The following is a 21843-nucleotide window of genomic DNA, read 5'->3' as shown; positions in this document are numbered from 1 at the left end:
TTGAGAAGTGATTCTCAACTCTCCTATTGGTGTGTATGATTTCCTACATGCAAGTCACATTCTTTGTTGTTTAACTTCAAGTATTACTTATGTGTAAATCCATGCTAAGTTGATATTCTTTAAATGCTCACATACTACATGACTTGAATTATTGTTCCATTACTATTCTAAATTGTATATGCATATCTGTTATAATGGAATGTGTTTGGGACTATGAAATAGTCCAAGAAATCGGTAATCGGCCTTGAGTTCGTGGCTGAGGTTGCTTTCGCCACGAAGGACGTGATTTGACGAACCCGAGTCATATTAGAGTTGTCGGCAGTGGTTTGGCCACACGGAGTGTTTGCGCACTCTATGTCATTCAACCCAACGTGTGCTCGTGCTAGTCGAGTTCGTCAAGTAACCCGATTGTCCGATGTATGTTCACCATTTATAGACGCTATTGTTTGAATCTAGGGTACCAAACTTACCGATGAAATCCCATTACCCGTTGTACCTTGATCCGCTAAGACTCATGAGCCGGACATAGGGGTATAGGACACCGTGATCGAGCTGTCGGCCTACACTAGGGTGACGAGCCTCCCCATAGTGACTAGTGAGCACACCAGACTCGTGAGCCGATTATGGTGGTATGGGACACTATATTCGCGTTGTCGGCCTACATTGATTGTTGAAGAGCCCTTTGTAGTGACCTCGAGCATACCTTGATACTGCATTAAGGCAACGAGCCTTAGAGTAGTAACGAAGGTATGACAGGTGTGCATTGATTGGTGACGAGCCCTTTGCAGCAACCTAGAACCATATGATCGTATGAGATGGCCTAGGACTGACGACCCTAGAATAGATCACTGTGTGGAAATTGATTTAGGAATGTACCTTAGCTTCCCAATCCTGCTGTATGAAAAGGACTAATAATAACTTGGTAATCATGTTCATGCACCGCATTGCATGTGCGTAGAAGTTGTTGGCACTGCGAGAGGTTGTCATGTGTAACGTAAGCTGAAGACGCTGAGGGAGTGCAGGTGAGGGCATGCATCATTTATACATACATCCTTGCATTAACAAGAGTACTTTAGACTTGTTTAATTGTATTGTCTTATCATTACTGCTTGATTGATTTGATATCATGTTAACTTTTACTGTATGGTTCCACTGAGTTGATCACTCACTCCCACGTTCTGTGAAGGTGTGTCAACACCAACCAGACCCTGTCTTAGATACAGATAATGACGCAACCCCTGAGGCAGAGCAGGAGTTCGAGGATGATGAGGCCACATTTTCTTTTATGCAGTTCTCAGGCGAGTTCATGTGAGCAATGTCCTGATATGCGGGGATTCTAGGTTTTCATTGTAATTGTGCTAGATGATCTCATTTTGATGCTTGTATTTTTTATAGCAACACTTGTTAGTACGATCTGGCATGTATACGTATTTAAGGGACTTACACATGTACTCATATGTTTCTTTAAGTCTTCCACTTGCGTCTTTCACTTATCCCTGGATTATGTTTGCAGTTTGGCTTAATCAATTCCATGTCTTATGCACTCATACAGACAACATACATCCATCATTACATTTGTTGCATAAGTGATGTTTTGAAACTCAGGAGCTGAGTTATGCTCGACCCCCGAATTTCAGGGTGTTACATGATCCATGACTTATTAAGTTGCTAGCCTGGGTGGGGTGTCTACAGCCCCGTATTCTCACACTACGAAGATTCACCAGCGTGTCCAATGTTAACATGGATTTATGCGAACATCTCAAAGCAACACAACAACGTGATTGTGGGATTTACATGGCACGATGTGTTCGTGGAGTGACTATTTGCAACATCTAATCTCGAGAAGTGATGTAACATACATGACGATTTACTTACATCGAGTGTACACCACTTACCAACCCACAAGATTACGTGCCGACCAAGACGGCCCCCATCCGAAATGCATTACATACACGATAATATATATAAACCACTATATATGAGGCTTATAACACATCACTTACATCAATAGAGAAATAAGTCGAACCATGAGGGTTTTAGAAGTCTAAGACACATGCCCAAGCCATAAAGAAAGGTAGCACAAGGCTAACTTAATATGGGAGAAAAGTAGCATTAAGTTATCTCAATAAAAGAGAAGAGTAGCAAATAGGCTAACTCAACAAGAATAAGGGGAGAGGAGCAAAAGGTCAACTCAATATAGAGTTGAAGCATGCGTCGCTCTCAAAATTTGCAAAGGGCAAGACTTGTATCCATCACTCCACATAAATTAATAAAAATCACCCATAATTAAAATCATACCTTAAATATAATTCTCAAAAGGATAAATAATTGATAATGGTAAATAAATCAACCATATTTCCCAAAAGGATAAATAATTATTAATGGTAAGTCAATCAATTGCATGGAAAATCATAGTAATATGAAAGTTAGTAAAAACAAGATAAATCATATCAACTGAAATTAATGTAAGCTTAAAGGAATCCCTCACCTTATCCTTAGATCTGGATCCTAGATAGATCTCGATGTATAAAAGTTTCTACATAAATCATGACATCGCTTGAACAAGAGGGAGACACCACACGTGTCGAGGAGGAGGATGATGGGTGACTAGGCTTTCTCTTTCTTGGATGTGGGGTCATAGGTGTGTGAGAGGAGAAGGGGACGCACTCCTCCTTTTATAAAGGAATGGTCATGTGAGAGGGGGGGTGTTTCACATCCCACTTGACCTTTTCTAGTGATTTTTCTTTAAATCTAATTTGTTTAGTATGTCAGGATCATCGGATAGGGCTGGGATATATGATTTTCATGGTGATCCGAAATTTAGATGGGCCTATCTTGAAAATTCTCCTAACAAGTGCAAAAACGAACTTGATTTCAATTAATGGTCCACACTTAATGATCATGACCCAATTTTGGGAGAAATGTGTGGTTGGGATAGGCAAACGGTTGGATAAAAGTTGGTGGTTGATCAATGGTGGAAAAGGTTTAAATTTGAAATTTCACCTTTTGCACCAAAAGGAAGGAACTGGTTCAACATTTAATGGTGTAGGATTATATATCGAGGTCTAAATTCTGTATAACCTTGTAGCTATATGAGACCAAAGTGTGGTCCAAATTTGAGTTGAGATGGACGGCAGGAAGTGGTTAAATCGAAGGAGTTGGTAAGCCTCGAAAGGATAACTTCGAGCCTAAGGAAAAGCGTACCAAAGTGGGGTCTTCATATTTCACACTTGGTCCATATTATGGGCAATCCAAGTCATTCATATGAAGAGAAATATCCTACTACAACTACTTAAGAGGTTTCTTCACTCGATGGATACTAAATCAATGGTTAAAGGGCTGATTTGTCAATTGGGTCACTTTTATAATGATCTAAGGGCTGAAATTTGACATGTATGATTAATTCATGATACATGGCATGGTATAAAATTTCACATCAAACAAATCGTGAGAACCACGTGATATAGAATTTAAGGGTCGAGGTTAATGGCATTTTCATAATTATTGTTAATATGAGAGTTTTGATAAATTTAATGGATCTACATGGTTATAGACACGTTTCTAAGTGATTGTTACAAAAGAACTTATATCTAAATCATTATGAATAAAGAATTATTCACTAAATTAATAGAGGGAATGTACATATATCAACCAACACAATGGATGGTCAGATGACATGTTAAAAATAGAAAAACTTGATGGTTCGTAATTTGATCATGTATGTAAGTAGGTGTATAGTCGGTTTTGTAAATGGATGATTACAAATAGGTTTTTGGGGTGATCAAGACGCAGAACATGTATACTGTTAGATTCAAGTGACTTGTTCTAATGTGTAAGTTTATAAGATTATAGTTTTGATGGTGGATTAAGCATATTCATAGGTGGTGAACAAGATGAACGGATTAGAATTTCAATTTGATATGTGTACAACCAGATGCTAATATAAGTAGTTAGTTTACTATGATCGGGTGATCGAAACTTAAAGTGAACAGTCAGATATCTTTACCTATCGGTGGATAGTTGGCTAAATGGTTGGTTATGATGGACAAGTGGGAGTACTTGGACATATGATAATTTTGTCTTAAAATTAATGGTCCGATGGCTTGACTTATTGATGAAGATCATTCTCAACGGTCAGATTAATGTTGGAGAATAGATGTAAGGTTAAGATAGCTAAATTGGAATCGTACACATGTCCATACTAAGTTAAACTTCATAGTGACACTCGAGAACTTTCAATACTTGGGTATTGAAAAGTTCAGGGTGTTACATGGTGACTCCAAGTCAAATATACGATACCCCAAGCTGTAAATACACACGAAAGCCTAAAAAGGTACCCATGAGTGCAATCAGCCCACAATCCAGTGTCCATAGAATGATGACTCCATTGAGGAGTTGCAATTTCACTAGTCATGGCCCGACTTAAAAAATAGGACTCTACGAAATTTCAGGGATTATATAAATTGTGCATCTGCATCTGCATTAGCATCCAACATTTAACCCCAATCTCCAAAAGTACAAAAGAAAAAGAAGAAGAAGAGAAAAATGAAAAAAAAAAAAAAGTTCAAAAGAATTCAGAAGCATTATACCCATCTAAGCTAGATGTTCTCAAACAAACCTCTTTTACCGTAGCCCAATTCACACCAAATCCAGAACAACCATGTCCAATCAGGAAGAAAAAAACTCTCCCTTTTCCCTCTCTCGACATGTAAGAAGTTCTCCCTCCGCAGCCACATCCAATTGAACCTATGCCACTTTGTTACATCTATAAGTGCTTTTATGTTTAACACACATGTATTGTCAAATTTCGTAAGACAAAAGTGCTTCAAGGTCAGATCACAAGTATAAAATCACAACTATTGTACATGCCTGAAGATTAACTTAAGATTGGCTTATGATCAGCTCAAGATCGGCACATCTTCTCAAGAAGTTGATGCCTGAATTCAATACAAGATCAAGTCAAAGTTCAAGAGAAGTTGTCCCATATATTTTCTAAAACACAGGTGGAATATAACCCTAAAAAGACCTTAGGTTAAGATATTTTCAAAAAGTCATTAAACTTGGATTTTAATAGTGTTTTTGCTCTAGAATTCGGCCAGTCTAACTTCCTCGGCTAACCTAACTTCAAGCCTGGGCAAAATAACAAATTTTGTTTAAAATTTGGCCAGCCCAAGTTTTGGTATGGCTAGCCTAAGTTTGAAATTTAACTAGCCCGAGCGATTTCGAATCAAATTCCAGCAATGCAATCTTTTGATTTTTTTACGGAAATTCGGGTAGCCGAATTTGACATCGGGCTAGCCGAATTTTGGATAGATCTTATCCCACACAATCTGATAGCTGTTAGAACGAATCCTGTAGAATCCGGCTAACCGAAGCTAGTCTTACACTAATCAAATTTTCAACTTCTTTGACTATAAATAGAGGCTTTCTCTTATTCTAAAGTACAACAAAAATTCACTCTCATCCTTCTACAAGAAAGAGATAAGCTCAAGTCCTCGGCAAGCTAATTGTATGGTATTTATAATTTAATTTTAGCTTATTCAATTCCCTTTCTCAAGATCATTTTTAATCTTATTTTTAAAAAGAGTAAATCTATACTCTTCTTTGAGAATTAGAGAATTGAATTAAGTAGCATTTGAATTTTTCATTTCTAAAATCTATAGAACCCTATACTCTTTCTGTTTAATTGAACACTGCGTCATCTACATTCAAGAAAAAAGTTTATTTGCTATAAGTTTCTACCATGTTTTCGAATCTACATTTGAAGATAAGTACATTATTTACTTTATTTCATTTTACGCTTTTCTGAGATAGCCTATGAAAATCTCAGTGGGTTTTTATTTGTAATAGCCCGTCAAAATCACAAAAGGGGTTTTTATTGTGATAGCCTATAAAAATCACAAAGAACTGTATTACGTTGTTAATGTGAACTTGTGAAAACCTTATTATAATGAAAATCAAAATTACGAAGGTAATAATTTTGAGAGTGGAGTAGGTGTGATTGTTTTAAGCACCGAACTACTATAACTCATTGTGTCATGTGGTGAATGCTTTATTCTTTTTGGTAGTTAGATGTTATTTATTCTTTCATTTTTGTGGTGAATATTGTAAAGATTGATTTTAAGAACATTCGTGAAATAAGGTTGTCTTGCCTAATATTTTAGGTGAAGGTTGTCTTATGAATTATTTAGAATCAATGTTTCAATACTTAAGCGATTGAGATTTTTATATTATTTATATATTCCGCATTTATTTTGATTATTTAACATTGTCATAATCATCCCTTCTAGGACATCATTAGCTTTCTTTTTCAACATATCAGATCTAACATAAAGAATGAAGCCCATACAAGTGATGCTCATAAGACTCCAAGCACAATATTATTTTTGGAGACAAAAAATTTTAGATCAAGCACATATTTATGTTTTCCCATCATATAAGTCTTATGACGTTATGAATAGGTTAGATGGCATATAAAAATCATGTTAAGTTTTAGAAAGTTTTCAACGGTGGGAATTCAATCTCCACTGCTTCCTGCCGTGCGGTCCACTTGAGCCTCGAATCTGCCTCCCTTTTGGGCTCACGCCCTGAAATGATCTATCAAAATCGATGAACGGCGTATACATCATGTATACGGTGGCCCCACGGATCCCCTGACAGGACCGTCGGTTTCTCGCTAGGTCCTGGTGGGGCAGTACACAATCAGCGCCCACTTGGCATTGGGGTAACTGCCACGTGGCTTACTGAGCCTTTACTTATAAGCTTTTACAACTGGGACCCATATGTTGGTGATCCAGACTGTTGGTCGACGTAGACAGATGATTTTGCAAAATCTGTATGACAAGGAGATCTCCGCCATATAATCTTCAGACTTTTTTTTTTTTCTTTTTTTCCTTTTCAATTCAACGTGGATCGGTGGCTTCATTTTCTTATTAACCTTCTTTCTGCAGGCAAACCCATCAAGGGTTAAAGATCGTGAAAAAATATTTGGAATCCCTCATGTGGCCCACCTCAGTCGGGATCATCGTCCACGTTGCATGACTTATACAAAAATTGGGCCCGAGGATACTGTTCATATCCTTCCCTCTTGATCATAAAACTACATCGGCGGATATTCGATTTTTCTAAAAATATAGCAATATTCTCACGATAACGATATTTACCGGATAACGTTCAGAACCCGATAGGGATGTCAATGAGAGCTTAGCCCGTGCGCCTGCAAGCATGCTAACTTGTGGTGCAGACACATCTTTCTTGTTTCCTGTGAAAAGAAGAAAAGTGGGCCACACCTCTATGTTGAGGTTGTCCAGTGATTCCAACGGTGTAGCCGACCTGATAAGACCAGCCTGATTTTTGTGCCGTCTGATCTTCATGATGGCGCATACAGCATACTGTGTTTAAATGGTAGGGATTTTCTATACAGGTGGCATGTCCTCGGGAAAGATGTGGTTGCGCTCTAAGTATATTTCCAGCTGGGCCCCTCCCACCGCCCCAACGGGGCCAGGATCATTGACACGGGCCATCGAAGTCCAACAAGGCGTGTATTATTTAGTTATGACATATTGAAACCTGGTTCTGTGATCTAGACCATTGGTCTGCTGGGGGTTTACTATGGATGGAATATGCCCTGAAAATATCTTATGCAGATGAAGGTGGCGATGGCCAGGTAGCCCGACGGCCCAACGAGCCTAACCTGATTTGGCCAGGGCTTGAACCTAGCAGCTCGGCCCATGGGTTGGGCTTGAGTCTTGAATGCATGGTCCAATCCATTTTTTGAGTCGGCTAGGTTTGGGCTAAGTCATTTTTGTTGCGCAGCACACTAACAACACAGTGAACCGAGATCCAATCTCCGATCTCACCCACAAATGATAAACAAGAAGAAATATAGACTAGAAACAGAATCAAAGCATTTTGAACAAACTACAAGACAAGATATATATAGAAAAACCCTAAGCAAGAGTAAAAAACCACAGATGCAAACTTCCACTATGAAGAAAAATGAAGATTACAAGGCAACATACTAACCTCTCCTTTGGAAGTAAAGAGAAAACCCTTTGCCCATATCTTAGAATTATTTCTCATATCCTAGAAAAGCCCTAGAGACACATTTATAGTTTAGGCAACTTCCCTTTCGCACCCTTACGAAAACGAACTCCAAAATCTACAGTTCGCATCAAATCCGGAAACGAATCTACGTAACCTCGACTGGTCGAGCGGACCCCTCAACCGGTCGAGCATGGGCCACGACCGGTCGAGCACCTTGGAACCCAAAAACTAATGCTCGCTAGACTTTGATTCGATCCAATCCACGACTGGTTGAGTGGCCCCCAGATGTGGCTCCACAGCTCAACAATCTCCCACTTGGAGACACATCGCCATAAACTTTCGTCTTTTACATCCAGAGTGCACCACCTCCACGTTTTCGAGCCTAAAGATGAATTAAAGCTGAACAGAGCTTCAGCTTCTCCTATGTCACCGCCTTGGTCAGCATATTTGCAGGATTCTCACTTGTATGAATATTCTCCAGAGTAATCGATCCGTTTTCCAGTAACGAACGTATGAAGTAATAACTGATGTCAATTTGCTTAGTTCTTGAATGAAAGGTTGAATTCTTAGCCAAGTGTATTGCACTCTAACTGTCACTGTACAGCTTGCAATCTGCTAGCTTCTTACCCAACTCTTCCATGAAACCTTGCATCCACACCATCTCCTTGCTCGCTTCTATAGCCGCAACATATTCTACTTCCGTCGTATTGATAGATACTATCTCCTGTAACTGAGAGACTCAACTGACTGCAACACTACCCAGAGTAAAGACATAACCTGTAGTGCTTCTTCTATTATCGATATCTCTTGCCAAAATTGAATCTACGTTTCGATCCACCATAGCACAACCCTATATTCACAGTACCTACCAGGTATCTGAGGATCCACTTCACAGCTTCTCAATGTTCCTTCCTGGAGTTGTTCATGAATCTGCTAACAACTCTCACTACTTGAGCAATGTCTAGCCTCGTACTCACTATAGCATACATGAGACTCCCAATAGCTGACGCGTATGGCACTTTAGCCATGTAGTCTTGTTCCTCCTGCATCTTTGCACCTTACTCCTTAGAAATCTTGAAGTAGTTGGCTAATGGAGTGTTAACCGGCTTAGCACCTCCAATATTGAATCGATCAAGTACCTTGGCTATTTACTCTGCCTGTGACAAAACCAGTTTCTTGTTTTCCCTGTCACGCATTATCCTCATGCCTAGGATTTATTTTGCATCTCCTAAATCCTTCATGGAAAATTCTCTAGACAGTTGTCTTTTGAGATCTGAGATGTCCTTCATGCTTGAACCGACCACAAGCATATCAACAACATACAGAAGAAGAATGATGTATGATGTATCAAACTTCTTCAAATAACAACAGTGGTCTGCATGACATCTCCTATAACCGTTTCCCGATATGAAACTGTCGAACTTCTTGTACCACTGCCTCGGGGCCTGCTTCAGGCCATATAGAATTTTCTTTAGTCTGCACACCTTGTTCTCCTTTCCTGGTGCTACGTATCCTGTCGGCTGATGCATATATATCTCTTCTTCAAGGTCCCCATGAAGAAAGGTTGTCTTAACATATAACTGCTCTAGATGTAAATTCTTTATAGCCACTATACTCAAGACCATGCGAATCATAGACATTTTCACTACCTATGAAATATTTCAATGAAATCGATACCTGCATTTTGTTGAAACCCTTTCATAATCAGTCTAGCTTTATACCGTTTCGAACCATCGTACTCCTCCTTCAATCTGTAAACCCACTTTTTATAAAGAGCTTTCTTACCCTTAGGTAGAGTGACTAGCTCCCATGTATGATTAGACTCAAGAAAGTCCATCTCATCATCCATGACCTGCTCCCACTTAACCCGTGTATTTGATTGTAATGCCTCTTCAAAACACTTTGGTTCACCATTATCCGTCAGCAATAGATAATGTAAGGAGGGTGAGTATCGAATCGTGGAGTCTCCTCTCCCGAGTCAACCTCCTCACAACTGGTGTATGCATCTCTACCTCATAATGCTCCTATGCATGATCATCCTGTGGTGCTGTAAAACCCATGTCTGGTAACTCTTCCAATTTTATGAATTCTTTCTCATCGGCTTTATTTTCCTGCACACTGTCCTTATACATCACTTTTTCATTGAAGACTACGTCCTTACTTCTGATGATTTTTCTGTTTTCTACATCCCAAAACCTGTAGCCAAAATCATGCTGCCCGTATCCTATAAATGTGCACCCTCCTAGATTTCGCAACCAGCTTGTTTCTGTGCTCTGTATTAATCTGAACATATGAAGTGCAACCGAACACTCTGAGATGTGCAAGGTTTACTTCTTTCCCAGTCCACGTTTCTTCTAGTAGCCTACCATCCAATAGTGCTGAGGGACTTCTACTGATAAAATATACGGCAGTATTCACAGCATCTGCCCAAAAGGTCTTAGGCAACCCTGCATATAACTGTAATGACCCGAAAAATTTTGTGCCAAGACCCGAGTACTACCTCTATTTTCCTTAGAAGCTATTTGTGGGTTAATTAACGCTTAACTCGATTTCTTGTGAAATTAGCATTAATCACTTTAAATTTGATCTGCATGACTCAAAACCTATAGAATCATTAGCGTTATGCTACTCGAAAATCTGGGATTCAACGCTAAATGCAGTTGCTCTTGGAAATTTTTAGAAGCTTTGGATCGGACCTGGACCGCGCGTCGAAAGTCCGGTAGCGATGATCTTATACTGTTATGGTCGCCATGTTGGGCTTGACCATCACCTCAAAAATCAAGTCCAGATGATGTCCTGGGTCGATTTGATTAAGTTCGGAGTAAAGAGTGTGAGAACGGTGAGAAATTAAATGTGATTTTATGAAATCTGAGTCGTGTCGCTTGGGCGACGATTTTAAGCAATCTGACCGTTGGATTCTGACCTAATTTCACCCTCTGATCAGGGAAGATGGCCCAGGCATGTCATTATGCTATGGACTTGATCGAGTTTCGGTGACCATTGAATTGAGTGTGGTCTGCCATGGTTGATCTGTAAATCCAATCGGTATGAAAACTCAGCCTGACCTAGATCCATGGTCAGTGAGCTTAAGTCCGACCACACGTGGAAAAAGGACCACCAGAAGTGTTCCGTTGGATCGAGAGAGGCCTTATTTGGTTATAACCTAAGTATACCTTGGCCCTGGGGCTATTTTCATCAATGTTAGGCATATATAAAGACCTTAAAACCCTCACTCTCTTTTCCATACGAATTTCCTAACCCTAGCTAAGAAAGAGAGAGGAAAAGAGAGAGAAAGTGAGAGAGAAGTTGGGGAATCATCTTCAGATTCTTTTCTATTACTCTATATCCTTAAACCATCACTTTTGAATCGTTATTCCGGCGGTTCTAAGTTCCTTCTTGGGTAAGTTTATCTAAGCCTAATCTGTTTTAGAGCTTAGAATAGTCTAAGTGTTGTTGTAGCTCATTTCTATTCTTACCTTAGGTTATCTTATCGCTGTTGAAGAAGACATATCGCCTGAATCAGTTCGGTGTGCTTTTTCTGGTTTAAGGTGCGGACTATATTCGTATAAATTATGATTTTCAAAGCTTTTAATGTCAGATAATGGTTTATTCTTGTTGTGGGTGCAATTTCACATGCCAAATGCTATGTTTATTTTGCGTTCCTGATATGTATATGTTATATTTAGATTTGTGTATTCTATGTATATGTAGGAGTACCATGTACATATAAAATATGAACATGTGTTTGCCATGATTATTTGTCGTGTACTTGTGCTAATTGTATGTGTGTCAACTCCTTGGCAAAAGGAATTGTCCAAATGCGTGTATTTCAACATGCGTCATGCATGTTGAACTATGTATTCTAAGTGTTTGTAAAAATGTCTGTATGGTCTAAAGGGTAGCATACTATCCTATTTGGGGGCGTTGAGAAGTGATTCTCAACTCTCCTATTGGTGTGTATGATTTCCCACATGCAAGTCACATTCCTTGTTGTTTAATTTCAAGTATTACTTATGTGTAAATCCATGTTAAGTTGATATTCTTCAAATGCTCACATACTACATGATTTGAGTTGTTGTTCCATTACTATTCTAAATTGTTGATATGAATATCTGTTGTAGTGGAATATGTTTGGGACTAGGAAATAGTCCAAGAAATCGGTAATCGGCCTTGAGTTCGTGGCTGAGGTTGCTTTCGTCACGAAGGACGTGATTTGACGAAACCGAGTCATATTAGAGTTGTCGGCAGTGGTTTGGCCACACGGAGTGTTTGCGCACTCTATGTCGTTCAACCCAACATGCGCTCGTGCTAGTCGAGTTCGTTAAGTAACCCGATTGTCCGATGTATATTCACCATGTATGGACGCTATTGTTTGAATCTAGGGTACCAAACTTACCGATGAAATCCCGTTAACCGTTGTACCTTGATCCGCTGAGACTCATGAGCCGGACATGGTGGTATGGGCCACCGTGGTCGAGCTATCTGCCAACGATGCGGTGACGAGCCTCCCCGTAGTGACCAGTGAGCACACCAGACTCATGAGCTAATTATGGTAGTATGGGACACTATATTCGCGCTGTCGGCCTACATTAATTGTTGAAGAGCCCTTTGTAGTAACCTCGAGCATACCTTGATACTGCATTAAGGCAACGAGCCTTAGAGCAGTAACGAAGGTATGTTAGTCGTGCATTGATTGGTGACGAGCCCTTTGCAGCGACCTAGAACCATATGATCGTATGAGATGGCCTAGGACTGACGACCCTAGAATGGATCACTGTGTGGAAATTGATATGAGGAAGGTACCTTAGCTTCCCAATCCTGCTGTATGAAAAGGACTAATAACAACTTGTAATCATGTTCATACACCGCATTGCATGTGCTTGGAAGAGGTGGAGCACTTGAGGAAAGTTGTCATGCATAACGTATGATGAAGACGCTGAGGGTGTATAGGTGAGGGCATGCATCATTCTACATACATCCTTGCACTAACAAGAGTAATTAGGACATGTTTGATTGTTCTGTTTTATCATTACTGCTTGATTGAATTGATAACATGTTAACCTTTGCTTTATTGTTCCACTGAGTTGATCACTCACTCCCACGTTCTGGGACGGTGTTTAAAACACCAACCAGACTCTGTCTTAGTTGCAGATATTGATACGACCCTTGAGGCAGAGCAGGAGTTCGATGATGATGAGGCCACATTTTCTTTTATGCAGTTCTCAGGCGGGTTCATGTGAGCCATGTCTTGATGCGCGGGAATTCTGGATTTTCTTTTGGGAATAGATAATGTCATTTAATGCTTGTATTTTTTATAGCAACACTTGTAATATGACCTGGTATGTATACGTATTTCAGGGACTTGCACATGTACACCTATGCTTCTTTAAGTCTTCCGCTTGCGTCTTTCACTTAGCCCTGAATTATGTTTGCAGTTTGGCATAATCTATTCCATGTTTTATTTACTCTTATAGACAACATACATCCATCATTAAATATGTTGCATAAGTGATGTTTTGAAACTCGGGAGCTGAGTTATGCTCGACCCTCGAATTTCAGGGCATTACAATGTCAGAAAAGATACTCATCATACATTGCTAAAAGGTGGTAGGGGCATTACATACTCCTTAGTGTAGGAGAGTGCGAGTTACTATAGATTTTGTGTATGTGTCCCGTTGCTTATATCGGCGAAAGTTTACTGAAAACGATCGCTGAGATCGAGTCTGTACGCACCCCTGATCACACACAGTGACCTAAAATCTCTTCTAGACCATCTATTAATGATTTTAGATGGTTTATCTTCCCATCTCAGCCCTTAAATTTCAGTAAACCAGTGTTTGTATCAGATTTTAACTTGAGTGGCCTGATAGGCGTTGAATCGGACAAAGGAGCCGATCAGGGAATTTTCAGGGGGACCCAGGAGGGGACCCACACCATTTTACACTTAGGGGACCAGGAAGACCTCGCCCAAATGGCGAGTCATCGCCGGATGGTCCAGAGACCGGCGATGACCTCGCCGGTTCGGGAGCCCTCGCCGCCCAGCGGGCCAGGCCGGGTGGGCCGACTCGGGCCGACGCCTTTGGGGCCTAGTGTGGCCCACTCCTCCAAGGTTGGCCAATTAAAACACCTTCTAAAATCCCTTTCCTTCATAAACTACCCTCCTAAGCTCTCCTTTTCTTCAAGTTTCTCTCAAAACTCCACCAAAATCCCTCCCCAATCTCCTTCTTCTTCCATTTTCGTGCACACCCAACTAACCCATCTCAAAAATCCATCCCTATTTTTGTTTTCACTCCCTTTTCTTCTCATTTGAGCTCTCAAATCCTCCTTTGGGATCTCAAGTGTGTGGAAGCCTCACTATTCTACCTATTTCTCTTTTTTCTCTTATTTTCATGGCCCTCTTTAAGTTTATCATGGCCATATTTTCCATCTCCACCTTTCTCTCTTTGATGGGGAAGAAGAGAGTGCCCGTGGATGAAGCCGGGCCTAGCCGCCCAACCCGTGCACGGAGGCCGAGAGGTGCCGCCGCGAGCACGACCTCCACCCGTAAGTTTCAGACCAAGCGGGACCTTGATCCTCAAACTCCCATTGGAAGAACCTTATTGGCGGAGCTATCTCATGGAGTCTATGAAGGCCGTAGGGTCCTTTTTGAGGCTCATGTTGATCTACGGATATTTGGCGAGTTTCTGTTGTTGGAGCACCTAGAAGGGGCCAATTGGTGTCCCTTGTTTGAGGGCGAGTATCGCGCGAATGCGAGCACTGTTCGAGCTTTTTATACCAACATTCGTGATCCTTCGCTGGAGCCTCTGCAGTTCAAGATTCCTTGTGGAAGCGGTCGGGAGGCCACGGTCAACGTCGCTTTGATATCCCGACTTCTGAATGTGCCGCTTGGTGAGGTGCAGCCAGTGAGAAGAATTTGAGCAATGCGCGCGAGAGGGATCGTTGCACGCAGCTCTTGTGTGGTCGTCTGGTCGAATGGCAGCCTAATAGAAGCCTTATACCTACCAACATGACGGACGACTTCCGCTTGCTTCACCACATATGTGCGTTCAATATATATCTAAGGTGGAGCAATCGCAGTGAGTGTACGCGCCTGATGGTAGACTTCCTGTATCAGGTGGGACAAGGAGCGAAGTTATGTGTGCCGACGTACATCTTGCACTAGATTATCCTTATCGCTCGTTCGAATAGGAGGACCGAATTGCTCCTATTTGGCAACTTGTCTGTAAGCTTGCACATGAGTTTGGCTTCAGGCTTGGGGCAAAAAAGCTGGTACCTGTTCACTACATTAATGAGACGACCCTAAATCAGATGGAAATTGGGCCTCGTCGTCGACAAGCCTCAGAAAGTGAGGATGAGACAGAGAGCAATGAGGAAGAGAGTTATGGTAAGGGTGGAGCTGAGATTGAAGAAGAAACAGAGTAGGACGAGGAAGAGGTTGAGGCACAGGATACGAGTGAGAGTTCTCCTCCTGTGGCACTAAACCAAAGTGTAGATCAGGCTGCCAGGGATGCCCATATCGCTCGGCTTGAGGAAGGTCAGGCTGTTCTACACCAGGATATCATGGATCTTCGAGGCCTCGTGAAGCATAAGTTTAAGAAGTTGACTCGACCTCTGAAGTCTATCCTGTGTTGTTTGCAGGATAAGGATGCCCCGCCTCCATCTCCTGATTCCGACGAGTAGCTGCAGTTGTAGTCATCCTTTGCTTTATTTTGTTGTTTATCGTTGTTGGCATAGTAGTTGGAAGTTGTTTGTTGTTTGAAGTTTTAGATGTTATTGTTCATATGCTTTCTCTGTCGCAATTCATGTAATGCTACACTTCTTGTATTGTGACAATTTTGTTAAATGAAATGCATGTTGTTTATCATTGAAGTTGTGTTGTGAATGCTGTGTGGGTGGATTATGTGGATGTTGAATCTTACAGGTTGCATCCTCTATTGAATGTAGGGTATGCCTCCTAAGGGTTCGAAGACTTCGGGCCGTCTCTCTTTGATCGAGTCGCTTGTCTGGGTTTCTCCCCTGAGCGATAGCCAGACGGATCCATAGTTGGGCCCATCTCATACTGGTGTTGGGCCGACACCTGTGATGCCACCTATGGCTCCTCCAGTCACGCCTTCGGTTCCTGAGCCGAACCGTGCATCTTCGTCTGCTCCGCCTCCTGATAGGTTTGAGCAGATGATGTTGTTGATGCAGCAACAACAGATTTAGCAGCAGTAACACCAGCAGTAGCAGTTTCTGTCTTCCATGGCTGGCATCTTTGCTCAGTCGGTCGGGGCGACTCCACCTGCTTCACCTATGCGCCCATCTGGGAGCGCTAGTGCAAGCGGCACATTTGAGCGATTCCAGCGCTTATGACCTCCCACATTTGCGGGTTCTCATAGACCTAAGGAGGCCGAGTACTGGATTAATCGCATCTCTAAGATGCTGAGACTGCTGCACTGTTCTAAGGTTGAGCAGGTCGAGCTTGCCTCCTTCATCTTTGAGAAGGAGGCCAGTTTATGGTGGGACGGTGTTATTCGCACGGTTGAGGAAGGGTATGAGTGGTTGTGGCAGGCGTTTGAGGCACGCTTCTACGAGAATTATTTTTCGGTTACGTACTGACACGAGAAGGAGAGTGAGTTCCATCGCCTCCGCCAGGGAGGGATGTTGGTGACGGAGTATGAGAACCGGTTTAATGAGTTAAGTCGCTATGTTCCTTTGATTCTAGTGATCAGCCGATAAGGATACGGCATTTTTCTGATGGATTGAGGCCTGAGATCCAATCGAAGATGTGCTGTGCTAGCATCTCTTCCTATGCGAAGTTGTGAGCATGTCCTTGCGAGCTGAGTAGGTTAGGGACAGGTCGTCCCGTATGCGAGCACCTATGGTTTCCAGACCACGACATGACTTTCAGAGTACTTTCAGAGTGCACCTTTTCTCAGTAAGAGGCGGCGGGTAGATTCTCCTCTGAGGCGTTCAGCGCCACCCGCTCAGCAGGTGCGAGCTGATCTTCACTGTTCATACTGTGGGAAGATGGGGCATTTGGATCGTACTTGCTTTTCGCGTATGCGGGATAGTGGATTTACTCCACCGTAGAGGATCAGTCGTCCAATGCCTCAGGTTATATCACCTCCACCTCTTCATTCAGTGCCAGCTCATCCATCCTTTATACCTTCTGTACCTAGCTTCAGGCCACCTCAGCAGCCCATGGTTCCTCCGCTGAATCACCGGCAGTGGGCTCAAGTTCATGCGCTCTCAGCTGAAGCGCCTGTGGCTGACTTAGTGCCGAGATCCTTCAAGGTTACAGCTCACATTGAAGTATTCTCGTTTCTATGTTGATGGATACAGGGTCCACTACCTCTCTTATATCGTATGCGGCAGTTAGGCGTCTGAGTTTGAGCACTATTTCTATGCAAGGAGTGACGCTTACTACCACTACAGGGATCTCGTCTACTATGAACAAGCGTTGTATGGATTGTTTGATTGATCTAGGGAGTGGATCGATTCTTGTTGACCTTTTTGTCGCACCTCTTTACCATTACGATGTCATTATGGGTATGGATTGGCTCACAAGGATGCGAGCAGAGATTGATTGTGAAGCAAGGTCAGTGACAATCCATGGACCTGAGGGCGAGATAGTTACTTTCCCAGTTCAGGTCAGTTACCCTTTTCGTCTTGGTTATTATACTTCTCTATTGGAGAGTATTGCTGAATTGGCGTTTGAAAGCATGCCTGTAGTTCGGGAGTTTGAATATGTGCTTGAGTCGATTCCTGGATTACCCCCTCAGCCCGAGATTGATTTTACTATCGAACTCATGCCTAGTGCGGTGCCCATTTCTTTGCCCACCTATCGTATGCCTCCGAGTGAGATGGAGAAATTGAGGAAGTGGATAGATGGTTTGTTGAATTTGAGCTTTATTCGGCCTAGTGTGTCTCCTTGGGGAGCACCTATCCTGTTTGTGAAGAAGAAAGATGGTTCCTTGCGATTATATATTGATTATCGCAGGTTGAATCAGGTGACTATGAAGAACAAGTATCATTTGCCCAGGATCGATGATCTATTTGATCAGTTGAAGGGGGCACAGTACTTTTTGAAGGTTGATCTGCAGTCAGGGTATCATCAGTTGTGCGTCAAGAATGAAGAAGTGCAGAAGACAGCTTTCAGGACTAGCTTTGGCCACTATGAGTTCCTTGTGATGTCGTTCGGTCTTACGAACGCACCAGCCGTGTTCATAGATCTGATGAACCGGGTGTTTCGGCCATTCTTATTCCGATTCGTCATTGTCTTTATCGATGACATTTTGATATATTCTACGAGTCGGGAAGAGCACGAGGAGCACTTAAGAATGGTCTTGGATACTCTCAGGAAGAATCAGTTTTTTGCGCAGTTCAAGAAATGCGATTTCTGGAAAGAGAAAGTCAAGTTCCTAGGACATGTGGTGTCTAAGGAAGGGATAGCTGTCGATCTTACTAAGGTAGCTGCAGTTTAGGACTGGAAGCAGCCTGGTTCAGTTACTGAGGTGAGAAGCTTTCTGGGTCTAGCAGGCTATTATCAACACTTCATACGAGACTTCTAGAAGATAGCCAGACCGTTGTCTCAGTTAACACGGAAAGATTTGAAGTTTGCTTGGAATGAGAGGGCAGAGATAGCTTTTCAAGAGCTGAAGGACAAGTTGACATCCGACCCTGTGCTAGTATTGTCAGAGCAAAGGGTTAAGTATACGATATATACTGACGCCTCTCGCATTGGTCTGGGTTGTGTCCTTATGCAGAAGGATAGGGTAATTACTTATGCTTCGAGACAGTTGAGGAAACACGAAGAAAATTACCCTACACATAACCTGGAGTTGGCAGCTGTCATTTTTGCATTAAAGCTCTGGAGACATTACCTCTATGGAGAGGAGTTCGAGCTCTTTTGCGACCACAAGAGCCTTAAGTATATTTTCATGCAGCGTGACTTGAATATGAGGCATCGCCGATGGATGGAAACATTGAAAGACTTTAAGTTCGATGTTTCTTACCATCCGGGTAAGGCGAACCTTGTGGCAGACGCGTTGAGTCGCAAGAAGGCTATAGAGCTTGCGGCTCCACTAATAATAGCAGAATGGGACATGTTGGAGTTTGTGCGAGACTTTGAGCAGAAGCTTACGGTGGAAGAGCCATATAAGGTTATCGCACACATTCATGTACAGCCCCTCATTGACGAGAGGATCGTTGCAGCTCAGGTAGATGATGAGCTTTTGGCGAAGATGAGAAAGCGGGTTGGTACAGATGAGAACTCCGAGTTGAGTGGTAGTTCAGATGGGGGCCTACGATTTTGTGGCTAGTTATGTGTCCCAGACATTCCTAACTTGAGACGGGAGGTTCTCGAGTTAGGCCATAATTCTTAGCTTGCGATGCATCCAGGTAGCACGAAGATGTATCAGGATATGAGAAGATCTTATTGGTGTGACAACATGAAGGTTCACATTGCTGAGTCTGTATCTCGTTGTCTCACGTGCCGGTAGGTCAAGGCAGAGCATCGTCGACCTCCTGGGCTGCTTCAGCCCATGCCCATAGCAGAATGGAAGTGGGACTTCATCTTTATGGATTTTATTTCAGGGTTGCCGAGAACGAAGAAGGGACATGACTCTATTTGGGTGATCGTCGACCGATTGATGAAGTCTGCTCATTTCTTACCGATCAGAGTCACAAACTCTACAGACAAGTTGGCTAGATTGTACATCAAGGAGATTGTACGTCTGCATGGAGTTCCCTTGGAGATTATGTCTGATAGAGATACGCATTTCACATCTATCTTCTGGACTCGTATCCAGGAAGCGATGGGTGTGAAATTGAAGTTTAGCACCGCGTTTCATCCGCAGACAGATGGACAGACAGAACGTGTGAATCAGATTCTGGAAGATATGTTGCAAGCTTGTGTTTTGGATTTCAAGGACAGTTGGGATGATTGTCTCCCTTATGCAAAGTTCGCGTATAGTAACAGTTTCCAGGCGAGTATCGACATGGCTCCTTATGAGGCATTGTATGGTCGCCCGTGTAGAGCACCGCATTGCTGGGCAGAAGTTGGCGAGCGTAGTTTGATTGGCCCGGAGTTGGTGCAGGCGACTTTAGAGAAAGTTGACATTATTCGACGTCGACTTCTGACAGCCTAGAGCAGGCAGAAGAGTTACGCTGATACGAGGCGGTGACTGCTTGAGTTTGAGGTTAGAGACAATGTATTTCTTAAGGTTTTTCCTATGAAGGGAGTTCTGCGGTTTGGTAAGAAGGGAAAGCTCACACCAAGATTTATTTGTCCATTTCTAATTCTGGATCGAGTGGGAGCGGTAGCATACCGCCTTGCTTTGCCCGCACCACTTGTGGGCATGCATAACGTATTTCATGTTTCTATGCTGAAGAAGTATGTTCCTGATCCTTCGCATATTATTAGTTGGGAGCAGGTGCAGTTGAGCGAGGATGCCACATATGTACTGCGACCAACGCGTATCCTATACAGGAAGGAGCAGGTATTGCGTAGCAAGGTTATCCCTCTTGTGAAAGTACTATAGACACATTATAGTGAAGAAGAGGTTACTTGGGAGACTGAAGCTAAGGTCAGAAAGAGCTACCCTCAGATCCTTGAGGAATATGAGAAGGTATGAATTTCGAAGATAAAATTTTCTTTAAGGGGGTAGATTGTGATGATCCGGAAAATTTTGTGCCAAGACCCGAGTACTACCTTTATTTTCCTCAGAAGCTATTTGTGGGTTAATTAGCGCTTAACTCGATTGCTTGTGAAATTAGCATCAATCACTTTAAATTTGATCTGCATGACTCAAAAACTGTAGAATCATTAGCGTTATGTTACTCTGAAATCTGGGATTCAACGCTAAATCCAGTTGCTCTTGAAATTTTTAGAAGCTTTGGATCGGACCTGGACCGTGCGTCGAAAGTCCAGTAGCGATGATCTTAGACTGTTATGGTCGCCATGTTGGGCTTGACCATCACCTCAAAAATCAAGTCCAGATGATGTCCTGGGTCGATTTGATTGAGTCCGGAGTAAAGAGTGTGAGAACGGTGAGAAATTAAATGTGATTTTATGAAATCTGAGTCGTGTCACTTGCGCGACGATTTTAAGCAATCGGACTGTTGGATTCTAACCCAATTTTACCCTCTGATCAGGGAAGATGGCCCGGGCATGTCATTATGCTTGTGGACCTGATCGAGTTTCGGTGACCGTTCAATTGAGTGTGGTCTGCCACGGCTGATCTGTAAGGCCGATCAGTACGAAAACTCAGTCGGACCTAGATCCATAGTCAATGAACTTAAGTCCGACCGCATATGGAAAAAGGACCACCAGAAGTGTTCCGTTGGATCGAGAGAGGCCTGATTTGGTTATAACTTAAGTATACCTTAGCCCTGGGGCTATTTTCATCAATGTTAGGCTTATATGAAGACCTTAAAACCCTCACTCTCTTTTCCATACGAATTTCCTAACCCTAGCTAAGAAAGAGAGAGGAAAAGAGAGAGAAAGTGAGAGAGAAGTTGGTGAATCATCTTCAGATTCTTTTCTATTACTCTGCATCCTTAAACCATCACTTTTGAATCGTTATTGTGGAAGTTCTAAGTTCCTTCTTGGGTAAGTTCATCAAACCCTAATCTATTTTAGAGCTTAGAATAGTCTAAGTGTTGTTGTAGCTCATTTTTATTCTTGCCTTAGGTTATCTTGTCGCCGTTGACGAAGACATATCGTCTGAATTAGTTCGGTGTGCTTTTTTTGGTTTAAGGTGCGGACTATATTCGTATAGGTTATTGTTTTCAAGGCTTTCAATGTCATATAAT

Source organism: Magnolia sinica, chromosome 6 (assembly GCF_029962835.1).
Source record: "Magnolia sinica isolate HGM2019 chromosome 6, MsV1, whole genome shotgun sequence".
Taxonomy (NCBI): domain Eukaryota; kingdom Viridiplantae; phylum Streptophyta; class Magnoliopsida; order Magnoliales; family Magnoliaceae; genus Magnolia; species Magnolia sinica.
This window is presented reverse-complemented; position numbering follows the sequence as displayed.